Genomic DNA, 13,000 nt, shown 5'->3' on the forward strand with positions numbered 1-13,000 from the left:
AAAAAATAAAACAGGATGAAAAACCAACACCAACACCAAAAATATAAATTAAAAAAACAAACCCTCGGCTAGAAAGATGGCTCAGTGGGTTGGAGTCAGTACTGCTCTTCCACAGGACTGGGGTTCTGTTCCCAGCAGCCACAACCAACTCCAACAACAGGGATCCAACATCTTCATCTATCTGGTCTCTGTGGGCACTAGCGCCCATGTACACATACCCACACACATTCACATAATTACAAATAAAATAAATCTATTTCTTTTCAAGCGGCTTCAGGGACTGGTAAGATAGATCAGTGGATAAAGGTACTTGCTACCAAGCCTAATTACCTGAGTTCAATTCCCAGGACGCACATGGTGGAAGGAGAGAACTGATCCCCACAGTTGTTCTCTGACCTCCACAGTCACACTGTTACACACGAATACAAAATAAATAAATAAATGTAATTTAAAAAGTCTTCATAGTTCAAATACATTATATAACATTAGACTCTATTATGACTTTCAACCCACGCTGGCCACTAAATTCCACGCCTACGCCCGCTGAGCTGTGGTGGGCGCTTATGGTTTTGACCATTCTGATCCTTGTTATGGCAGTGGGAATCTCTTGTTTTGCGTGTGTGGCCTCTCATTATGGGCCCCTTCTGGCCTCTTAAGCGCCATCAGCAGGGGGGTCTCCAGCTAAAAGGGACTTGAGGGGGATGGGTGGCCAGCAGAGGCTGCAAAGGGACTTTGCCCAGATAGCAAGCTGTTTTTTTAGTCACGACTTCCTTCCGGAACAAATCATGTTTTGTTCTTGCTTACTAGCCCAGGGGAAGCGAGAAGGCCTCTCTCTCCTCCTTTCTCAGGCTTGCAGCCTGTTGTGCCTGATCTCAATGAGGTCATAGTTCTGAATCCTAGCACCAGGTCACATGCCCGAGTTGAAAACTCAGTTTTTGCATCTGCGATTTTTTTTTTCCAGGCTGTTTTTGTGATAGGTCAGACTGGTTGCTTGGTTGCTAAGTCGGGAGAGCAGCAAGCCTGGTCCTCTGAGACTTGGAAAAGCTGGGTACCCATGAGGTGATGCTCCTCAAGCAGTCCTCTGCTACTTTTCCTCCCCCCCATTTCTTTTCTGCCTGCTTAATTCTACTACATGAGGCATTTTGTTGTTGTTATTGCTTTAAGACAGGGTCTCATACAGCTCAGGTTAGCCTCAAACTTGTGATACACCTAAGGACAGCCTTGAATTTCTGATCTTTGTTTGTTTGTTTGTTTTGTTGTTGTTTTTTTGAGACAGGTTTTCTCTGTGTAGCCCCGGCTATCCTGGAACCCACTCTGTAGACCAGGCTGGCCTCGAGCTCAGAAATCCGCCTGCCTCTGCCTCCCAAGTGCTGGGATTAAAGGCATGCACCACCACTGCCCGGCTGAATTTCTGATCTTTCTACCTTCCTCCTCTCCAGGACTGGGGTTATAACTATGCACCACGATGCCTATTTTATGGGATGCTAAATATGGAGCCCAGGGTTTTTTATTTGCTAAGAAGATACTCTATGTATTGAGCTTTATCCCCATCCTTAATGTATAATATTTATTTTTACTTATGTGTACGTACGTATATGTGCCTGTCTGAGCAAGTGTGTGTACATACACATGAGCGCGCGCGCGCGCACACACACACACACACACACACACACACACACTGTGTTCAAGTGCCCAAAGAACCCAGAAGAGGGCATCAGATGCCCTGGAGCTGGAACAGGTTAAATTGTGAGCAGCCTAGTGTGGGTGCTGGGAAGTGAACTCTGCTGTTCTGCAAGAGCAACAAGTGCCCTTAAAGGCTGAGCCATCTCTCCAGCCCCACATACGGTAGAAGGTTTAACAGAAAAGATTCTTTTACCCACACCCCCTCCCCTCTGAGGGAATTTGGAGGCTTAGTTGGTTGGTTGCTTTTTTTTTTTTTTTTTTTTCCTCACTAGGCTGTCTGAATTAGGATGGGCCTAATTTAAGAAGCCTGCAGAATGCTGTTAAACCATGACCTTGATTGTGAAGTAGTGACCCTGCTGACTAGGCTAGATGATTCAGAGACTAGACTTCTTGCTGTGACAGATGAATACCAATTCAGCCAGGATCTGAAATTATAGTACCAGTGTTTAGAGATGTGAGACCCATCAATGGGCATTTGCCCTTGGGACAGAGAGAGTTGTCCTGGTTTTAAAGACAGCCTGGTAGACACAGTTCAATTTGTCCCTAACCTCTTTCATAGCCATAATTAACTCGCCTTCTACTTAGATGAAAGACATCAGCTTGTCTTGCTTCCTTGTCTGTACTCCTAAGTGCTCATTAACAGAGGGGCCCCCATCAATCATGTGGAGTGAGCGGTAGGAAGAGCCTGATGTCAGGTGTTGATTGAGACTGTCTAGGAATAGTGTGTTTGAGAGAGGGGTCAGGCTGAGGTCATGGGTGAGAGTCGAGGTGGAGGTTAGACTGGCAGCAGGAGCTTAGTTCTAGGTTCTTGCCTTGTTGAGACTGTCAGCTAAGTAAATATGGAGCAGATTTATTAGCAGCCTTCAGAGCAATCATCTGTGACATTGAACAATGCCTGCAGGCTGCCATGTTTCCCACTGTGTGCATAATGGACTAAACCTCTGGTATTGTAAGCCAGTCCTGGTTAAAGGCTTTCCTTGATAAGAGTTGCTGTGGTCATGGTGTCTCTTCACAGTGACAGAAATCCTAAGTAAGGGCTGGAGATGGCTCAATGGTTAAGAGCACTAACTGCTCTTCTAGAGGTCCTGAGTTCAATTCCCAGCAACCACATGGTGTCTCACAACCATCTGCAATGGGATCTCATGCCCTCTTCTGGTGTGTCCGAAGACAGCTACAATGTTGTACTCATATACATGAAATAAATAAATAAATCTGAAGAAGAAGAAGAAGAAGAAGAAGAAGAAGAAGAAGAAGAAGAAGAAGAAGAAGAAGAAATCCCAACTAATACAGTTACTCAGAGAAACTTGTGGGGCTAGCAAGAAGGGTTTTCAATCATGTTTTAACGGAATTTAAAGGTTTTAAATCCTTCCATAAATTCTGGAAGGAATTTATACTCTTCTTCAAGGGTGTAAGTTTGATCTCTCCGAACTAGTTACTGGTACAAGAGTGGGGTCATGGAAAGTAAGGCCATTGCCTTCCTCTTCTGCTTTTGTTATGTTGTTGCTATGGTGTTACTATGTTGTTGCTATGTTGTTACTATGTTGTAATTATGTTGTTGTAGGAGGGTCCTGACCAGGACTCTGGCTCTATGCTGTTTGGACCCTCCCAACACAAGAATAGGGAGCCAAACAAAAGCTCAGGCTCAGGCCCTTTGTAATAGCAGCAGAAACTAAGGCATGCAGTGTCCAGCCACTACCTCCAGAAATACAACGGTGACAATTTGCCATATGATAGTAAATGTCATCACTTCGGCTTTTCATTTCAAAATGAAGGCAGAAAAAGGGATCTTTGGCTGAGTCAGTACTGGGATATGTTGCAAAATGGTTCTGGTCTCATCATTTTAGGACCTGGGAGTGGATTCTTAGAAAGGGAGATTTTTCTGAAGCTTTTGCTATTATATTGAGACTGGGTCTCGTGTGGCCTAGGCTGGTCTTGAAATCACTATTGCCAAAGAATAGCTTCCAGCTCATGATTCTCCTGCCTCAGCCTGAATGCTGGGATTACAAGTCAGCTCTATACCATGTTTTGCTCTGAGGATAGCTTTGAACTCCTAATCCTTTTGCTTCAACTTCCCAAATTTTTTTTTCTGAAGGTAAATTTCAGATATCAATTGAGCATAGCTTAGTTGGCAATACAAAACTCCATTAGGCCAGATATGGGTGCTTACACCAGGAATCCCAGTGTCCAGGAAGCTGCAACTGGAAGATCCCCACAGGATGGAGGCCAGCCTGGGCTACAGAGGGAAACTTTGTCCCAACATCTCTCCCTCTTCAAACAAAACAAAACAGACAGAACCAAAAAACACCACAATAGCCTTGCAGGACACCAATTCTGGACAGAATGGCAGAAGCCAGAGCAAGAAACAAAAAAAGAAACTAGTGTTGAGGTCCTTGGAAAGAGAAAAACCTCTCCTATTCCGTCCCCTGAACGTGCCCCTGAGAGGGGTGGGTTATGCTTGGTTAGTTATGTATGGCGCTGTGTTTTCTTCTTCCTGGTCTAATCTTTCCCTTCATTAGCAGTGATCATAGAATTTCTCAAGCAAAAGAATCTTTTCTTTCTTTCTTTCTCTCTCTCTCTCTCTCTTTTTTAGACTGGAAAATTTTGGCAAACTGTCACAATGTTCTCGTGTCCCGAGAACTCAACATCACTGGGCCTCAGAAGCTCTCAGGGGACAGACAATAAGACCACAGTCTGTACAGAGCCTTCTGTGTGGCTCTGACAGCTGGGGGAGAAACAATCGGTTAATGTTTGCTGGAACTGGCCCTTTCCCCCTCTTTCTTTTTTCTTTCTTTCCTTTCTCTTTTTTTTTAAACAGACGCTCCTTGGTGGTTATTTTTCCGCTCCAGTGTTCCATCTAAATTTTTTTTCTTACCAATATTGTTTATGTTTCCCATTAATAGAAACTGTTTATTGGTCTGGAGAGATGGCTCAGTGGATCCAGCAAAGGCACATTTGCCAGGCAAGCTTATGGCCTGGAGTTCTTTATCCAAAACCACAGTGGATAGAGAAAACAGCTATCCCCTGACCCTCTGCACACATGCCGTGGCATCTGTGGGCATACTAATAATGAGTAGAACTAACATTTAAAAAGACAAATTCTTTGTATCTCAAATACGTCGTGTGTCCATTTTGCACTCAGAAGTTATAGCAGGCCAGCTGCTGACCTCCTAAAAAGGTACATGTCATTAGACTCATGAGGGTGACATTGCTTGAAAACTAAATCTTAACAGCTATAATTAAATAGAGGACTTCAGAACAAGACGATCTTTCTTGTGGGGTTATTTGAGTAGATCCTGAATCCATTAAGCGTTCCTAGATAAGACAGTGAGCCTGGAGGTGTGTACAAAGACAAAGGACAGAAGAGGAGACACAGCAGAGAAAAACGTGGAAGCAGCTGACAGAGGAGTGACCCTGCCAGTGGCTGCCTGGGGCTTCCAAAGGCTGGAAGGGGCAATGAAGGATTCTCATGAGGAGATAGGAAGGAATTGTGGAAAATAAATTCCAGTTGTTTTAAAATACCCAGTGCTGGGTGTGATGGTGCACACCTCGCCCCACCCTCGGGAAGAAGAGATGGGAAGGTTAGAAGTTCAAGGCCAGCTTTAGCTATGTCCTGAGTTTGAGGTTAGCCTGGATTATATGAGATAGACCCTATCTCAAAAATAAAATAAAATCTCCACAGCGTTCAGGTATCCAGCTTGCAAGGAAAGTTTCTCTCTGCAAGAGTTATCTTTGTGCTGAACCTTTAGGCCAGAAGTGGCTTTATACTGTTGGCTAAACTGGTCCCTGCATTCTTGCGGCACCCCCAGTTTCCCAGGTCCAACCTCATCTTACATTGCCTGCATCCCTCTGGAATGGTGGACAAGGTAGCATCCAGGAAGCGTGACTATTCAAAGTATAATGTGACTGGTACCTTGCCCTTCTTCTTTACAAAAAAGCATATACAGGGTAATTCACGACATTTCTGCCTTCTGTCTTTGCAGCAGCCATAGAAGCAAATATGTGGGAGCGTGTGTTCAAGATGAGTTGGCAACCTGTGAGCCAGCTGGCTCTGAAAGGAGGAAGAAGCCTTGTCAGAGGCTTTGTAACTGGGACGGCTCTGAGCTTGAGAAGGGAGAAGTGTGTGTTGTGGGCAAAGAACTGTGGGTATCGGTGGTTTGAACAGCAGAGAGCTCAGGTTCACAGTACAGGGCCAGATGAGTAGTTGAGCATAGAAATAGGTTGGAGAGGGTGCATGGTGCCAGATGCTCAGAGCAGTACACACACTCCGTGACTCCAACACGCCCAAACAAGCTGGCCATCTTCTCTCTGCCCCTCCCCTGAGATTCTGCAGCTCATGGGAGGTGTCACTGTCACCCAACCAGTCCTAAAGATCAGGATATATGGCATGACTCCATGTTCTTCTCGCCACACCTCCTGAAACCACCCAGCTCCCCTGTCCTGTGCCAGGCAGTCTCTGCCTCCCCTGCACATCTACCCTGGTCCTTCCTTTCCTTTGTCCCCGGAAACCTGCCCCTGCCTTTCAGTCTGGCTCTTCACTGATTTGGCCAGTACCTAATATCAGAGGACTTTACTTAGAAAACCATTGCCGGGGGACTGGTGAGATGGCTCAGCAGATAAAAGCACTGACTGCCCTTCTGAGGGTCCTGAGTTCAAATCCCAGCAAACACATAGTGGCTTACAACCACCTGTAATGAGATCTGACTCCCTCTTCTGGAGTGTCTGAAGACAGCTATATTGTACTAATATTTAATAATAAATACATATTTATTAAAAAAGAAAGGAAGGAAGGAAGGAAGGAAGGAAGGAAGGAAGGAAGGAAGGAAGGAAGGAAAAGAAAGAAAGCCATTACCAAGCAGTGGTGGCATATGCCTTTAATCCCAGCACTTGGGAGGCAGAGGCAGAGGCAAGCAGATTTCTGAGTTTGAGGCCAGCCTGGTCTACAGAGTGAGTGCCAGGTCAGCCAGGGCTACATGCTACATAGAGAAACCCTGTCCCGGAAAGAGAGAGAGAGAGAGAGAGAGAGAGAGAGAGAGAGAGAGAGAGAGAGAGAGAGCGAGAGAGAGAGAGAGAGAGAAAGAGAAAGAGAGAGAGAGATCTCTAATCTAGATTTTTGTGAAAAACACTATAAACCAAAAAGACTCACAGGCTCTGAGGGAGTGCAGCTTTTGATGGAAATGCCGCAAGCAGGGAGGAGCCCATGACAGAAGATGGGATGCCCTTCCCTGGGATTCAGGACACTGTTCTCCCCGAAGAATCTGTACAGTCAGCTTTATGCTGCAGCATCTGTGGCCGCTGTGGTCCCAGATAATATATGTCCTGGTTTGAATGGGTTTGGCCCCCATAGACTTGTGTGTTTGAATATGCTTGGCCCAGGAAGTGGCTCTATTAGGACGTGTGGCCTTGTTGGAGAAAGTGTGTCACTGTGGGGGTGGGTTTTAAGAACCTCCTCCCTCCTAGCTGCCTGGAAGCCAGTCTTCTCCTGATTGTCTTCAGAACAAGATGTAGAACTCTCAGCTCCTCCTGCACCATTCCTGCCTGGATGCTGCCATGCTTCCTGCCATGATGATAATGGACTAAACCTCAGAACCAGTAAGCCAGCCCCAATTAAAAGTTGTCCTTTATATGAGTTACCTTAATCATGGTGTCTCTTTACAGCAATGGAAACCCTAACAAAGACAATATATTGGCTTTTTAAAAAAAGATTTATTTATTATTATATGTAAGTACAATGTAGCTGTCTTCAGACACTGTAGAAGAGGGCATCATATCTTGTTAAGGATGGTTGTGAGCCACCTTGTGGTTGGTTGGTGGGATTTGAACTCAGGACCTTCAGAAGAGCAGTCAGTGCTCTTAACTGCTGAGCCATCTCTCCAGCCTTTCACTACATGGGAGAGGATGAGGGAGAGAGGGAAGTTGCTTAGGGGGACTTTTGGTTAATCCCCTCTGGTCTCTCACTTCAACAATGAATACAAAAGACTTTGTGACTACAAATGTTTTGTTTTGCTTTCCACCAACAAGCAGTCTGGGCTGGTTAGTGTTTTGATAACTTAACTACAAGCCTGACTCATTTGGGAAGAGAGACCCTCAATTGAGAAAATGCCTCCATAAGATTGGCCTGTAGGCAAGTCTCTCTCTCTCTCTCTCTCTCTCTCTCTCTCTCTCTCTCTCTCTCTCTCTCCCTCCCTCCCTCCCTCCCTCCCCCCTCCCTCCCTCCCTCCCTCCCTCCATCCCTCCCTGCCTCCTTCCCTCCCTCCCTTTCTCCCTCTCTCTTTGTTTCGCTCTCCCCTCTCTCTTTCTTTCTTTCCTTCCTTCTCTCTCTTTCCTTCCTTCCTTCCTTCCTTCCTTCCTTCCTTCCTTCCTTCCTTCCTTTCCTTTCTTCCTTCTTTCATTTTTGTTTGTTGTTTGTTTTGTTTTGAGGCAGACTTTCTCTGTATATCCCTGGCTATCCTGGAACTCGAAGTATAAGACCAGGCTGACCTCAAACTCAGAGATTCCACCTGCCTTTGCCCTCCAAATCCTAGGATTAAAGGTGTGTGCCACTTCCCCCACCCCTCCCCCCAACAGTGGAGCACTGTGGGTAGTGGTCATCCTTAGGCAGGTGGTGTGCATCCTTCAGCAGATGGTCCTTTGTGGTATAAGAAAACAAGCTGAGCAAGCCGTGAGGAGCAAGGCAGTGAGCAGTGTTCCTTACTCCTCACTCCACTCACAAAGGAAAGGAAAGGTCCAGGGTAGATGTGCAGTGGAAGTAGTGGCTGCCTGGCACAGGAACAAGGGAGCTGGTGGTTTCAGGAGGTGTGGGGAGAAGAACATAGTCATGCCTTATACCCTGGTCTCTGCTTTAGTTCATACCTCCAGGTTTCTACCTGCTTCACTCAGTGATTGGCTATGATCTGGAAGCCAAAGGAAAATTAACCTTCTTTCCTGGTTGCTTTTGGTCAATGCTTTATCTTGGCAACTGTCTTAGTTAGGGTTTTACTGCTGTGAACAGACACCATGACCAAGGCAACTCTTATAAGGCCATCATTTAATTGGGGCTGGCTTACAAGTTCAAAGGTTCAGTTCATTATTATCAAGGTCAGAGTATGGCAATGTCCAGGCAGGCATGGTCCAGGAGGAGCTGAGAGTTTTGCATCCTTATCCCAAGGCTACTAGCAGAATACTGGCTTCCAGGCAGCTAGGATGAGGGTCTTATAACCCACACCCACAGTGACACACCTACTCCTACCTGTATGTATGTCTGTGCACTACATACATGCCTTGTTCCCAATCAGGCAGAAGAGAACATTGGAGCCCCTGGAACTGGAGTTGCAGATGCTTGTGAGCTACCATATGGATGCTGGAAATCAAACCTAGATCCTCTGAAAGAATAGTTAGTGTGCTTGCTCTTAACCACCAAGCCATCTCTCCAGATCTACCCCCACCCCCTTTTAAATCTTTGCTTCTGACCAACTGTAAAATGGATATCACTGACTGGCTCATAGAGTCCTGGGAAAGAGGCTCACCTGTTTATTATTATTTATTACAAACACAAAGAGATGAGTGAGCTGAGGCTCAGGAGAGAGGTACAAAGTCCCCGCATCCTCTCTGAGTACTCTGTCCTGCAGAAACCCCTACCTGCCAGCTGTCCAAGAGCTCTTCAAATCCTGCCTGTTGGGTTTTTCTGAAGAATGCATTCCACAGGCATGATGCGAGTGTAGACAACTATGGACAAAGGTGATTGGGCAAGGAGGCTGTGGCAGTATGCAAATCGAGTGGGCGGGGACACCCAGCAAGGCCGGTCCGTTCAGATGCTTTAGTATTTGGGGTTGAGTCCTCTGTCTCTCAGGGGAAGAGTGCTTCCCTAACGCGAATCCCTGGACTCAAAAGCCTGGGGTTGCAACAAGTGGCAGCGTTTGTCCTGCAGGCGGTGGGCAGCACCGTTCGGGAAACGCGAGTCTTACTATCTATTATCACACAGGGATGGAGTAAAGGATTTCTTTATGGTCAGCTCCAAGTCAAGGTCAGGGGTGAGAGGGAAAAAATCTGGGGATTGCAGATTGTATGATCCAGTTTCTATGACCTGCTTCGAGCAGAAGTTATGTTCAGGAACCGTGGATGAAAATGATAAAAAGGCTTTTTTGCCCCATCTACTGCGAGGATGAAGACCATTCTCAGCAATGAGACTGTCCACATTCCCGAAAATGTCGACATCACTCTGAAGGGGCGCACAGTCATTGTGAAGGGCCCCAGGGGGACTCTGCAGAGGGACTTCAATCACATCAGTGTGGAGCTAAGTCTTCCTGGAAAGAAAAGCAAAAGGCTCCAGGTTGACAAATGGTGGGGTAACAGAAAGGAACTGGCCACCATCAGAACCATCTACAGTCATGTTCAGAACACGATCAAGGGTGTCACACTGGGCTTCTGTTACAGGATGAGGTCTGTGTATGCTCACTTCCCCATCAACATCGTTATCCAGGAGAATGGGTCTTTGGTTGAAATCCGAAATTTCTTGGGTGAAAAATCCATCTGCAGGGTTCGGATGAGGACAGGTGTTGCTTGTTCTGTCTCTCAAGCCCGGAACGATGCGTTAATCCTTGAAGGAAATGATGTTGAACTTGTTTCAAATTCAGCCGCTCTGATTCAGCAAGCCACTGCAGTTAAAAACAAAGATCTCAGGAAGTTTTTGGACGGCATCTATGTGTCTGAGAAGGGAACCGTGCAGCAGGCTGAAGAGTGAGGAAGCCTCAGTTTCCTGACTTCAGAAACGAGATCCTGATCACAAGTACAATTTGGCTCTTTGGGGAGAATAAAAGACTTATATATTGAAAAAAAAAAAGAAAACAATAAAAAGAAAATATAATAATTGAGCTGGAGTGTGTGTGGCAATGCATGCCTTTAATCTCTGTGCTCAAGCAAGCAGAGGACAGAGCCATGGACAGCCAAGACTCCACAGAGAAATCCTGGGAAAAAAATGTAATCACATGGAGTGATGATTTCACTTAAGTTTTAAATAAGTTGGGCAGTGGTGGCACACGCCTTTAATCCCAGTACTTGGAAGGCAGAGGCAGGCAGATTTCTTAGTTCGAGGCCAGACTGGTTTACAGAGTGAGTTCCAGGACAACCAGTTCTACACAGAGAAACACTGTCTCTAAAAACAAAAGAAGAAGAAGTGGAAGGAGAAGAAGGGGGAGGGGAGAGGGAAGGGAGGGGGAGGGGAAGTTGGTTTATTGTGGATAAGAGTATGTCCATATACACATGCCACAGTGTGTGTGTGTGTGTGTGTGTGTGTGTGTAGCTTGTAGCAGTTGGTTGGTTCTCTCCTCATCTACCACCCACATGTGTGCATTTCTTATTATATTTACTGCTAATTCATTTATTTTGTGAACTTCCCATCCTCTTTTAAAGAAAAGATTTATTTATGCTCACGTTCATGTGTGTGTATGGTGTGTGTGTTCATGCACGTGTGCATGTCTATTTGTGTACCACATCTGTGTAGCTAGGAGGCCAGAAGAGGGCATCAGATCCTCTGGAACAGAGTTATAGGCCATTAGAGCGAGGTGATGTAGGTGCTGAGCACAAATGCTCTTAACTGCTGAGCCATCTCTCCAGCTCGCACACCCACCCCTCTCTCGTGGTGAGTTGATGCTGTGGCTTTTTATAGAATTCTGAGTTGAAAATACTTTTCCCTGAGAACTCTGACGCATTTTCTTCTAAGCAATCAATGCTCCTAATGAGAAATTTTAAGCCATTCTGGGTTTTGTTTTTCTTGTTATGTGGTCTACATTCTATGTTTTGATGTGTGGGTCGGTGGCTGTGTGGGTCAGTGGCTGTGTGGGGGTGGCTGCGTGGGGGTGGCTTGTGGGGGTGACTGTGTGGGTCGGTGGCTGTGTGGTGTGTGTATGTGTACTGTGTGCCTGTCTGGTTAATGGCTAAACCTAATCATTTTTTTCAAAATTTATTTTTAGCGTGTGTGTGTGTGTGTGTGTGTGTGTGTGTGTGTGTGTGTGTGTGTAGGTGTGTGTGTGTAGGTGTGTGTGTAGGTGTGCTGTGTATGCACGTGTGCGTGCACATCCCTGCTTTCATAGTCCAGAAGAAGGCATTGGATCCCACATACCCGGGGTTATAGGTGGTTGTGAACCACACAACTTGGGTTCTAGGAATCAAACCTGGATAGTCTGCAGGAGCAGTAAGTGTTCTTAATCTCTGAGCCATCTCTGCCGCTGCCGCCTGTCCACCTTCTTTATTTATTTGTTTGTTTGTTTGCTTGCTTACTTATTTTGAGATGGGGTCTTGCTCCATCAGAAGGGTCAGCTCACTGATGTATCTCGCTGATGCATCGGCATGGTCTGCAGGTTTGTTTCTCTGCCGCAGCACTGAAGTTGCCGGAGTTTTTACCACGCACATTTGCCACACCGTTGCTGGGGATTTGAACGCAGGCCCTCATGCTTACAGAGCAAACTCTGCTCACTGAGCCACCTTTCTAGCCCCATTTTCCTTAAAGATTTAGAAACATTTACTTCTCTACTTATTTGCCTTTCTTTTGATTTCATGCAAATGGGTGCTTTGCTTGCGCGTACGTTCATGTACTACATTTGTGGAGGGCCTGTGGAGGCCAAATTTCACTTCTGCAGGCTGTCCTCTGGCCTTCATGTGTATATGTGTGTGTGCATGTGCATACACACAATGAATAAATGTTTTTTAAAAAAGGAAAAAAAATGTGTCAACCCAGAAAGGAGAGTCGGGTGACAAGGACCCCCTCTTTCCTCTGTAGTATCTCTGATATATGACTCTATTTTCAATAAGCATATTGGATATTCCTGAGAAGGTGACAGGGGGTGTACTTCCGTGAGTAGGCTCAGACACTTCAGGAAGCCATTGGGCTTAGTCATTGAGGGGTCATTGATGGTTGCAACACAGTTTCCTCAAGGGCTGCGGCTTAGGTCAGTGATAAAGCCCTTGCTTTACTCGATCCAGATCCTATGTTCCCAGCTCTGAAAGGATGGACACAAAAAACAGCTTCCTTTAAGGTATGTGACAAAACACGGGAGACCCTAGACACAGTGAGCTGGAGAGCAGAGTGCTCAGCAAAGAGGAGGACCCTGAGGCTGCACTATCTTGAACTTGAGGGCAGCCAGGGCTATACGGTAGGACGAAGTTGAATAGATTATTTCTTCAGGAGCTTGGACAGCATAAGGCAAGGGGCCAATGAGAAGGGCCCAAAGAAATTGGGGTCCATCCAAGACTTTTTAGCTGGTAGAGTCTTGGAGTGTGTGTGTCTTGTAAGAGGGTAGATGAAGGAGTGAAGAGAGCTCAGCTGTGAGGAAAGAAGGTTGCAGAG

General features: G+C 46.0%; 1 pseudogene; it reads left to right on the forward strand.

Moving 5' to 3' along the window:
* On the forward strand, nt 9,776-10,498 carry Rpl9-ps3 (ribosomal protein L9, pseudogene 3; annotated as a pseudogene).

This window comes from Mus musculus, chromosome 11, assembly GCF_000001635.26.
Source record: "Mus musculus strain C57BL/6J chromosome 11, GRCm38.p6 C57BL/6J".
Taxonomy (NCBI): Eukaryota; Metazoa; Chordata; class Mammalia; order Rodentia; family Muridae; genus Mus; species Mus musculus.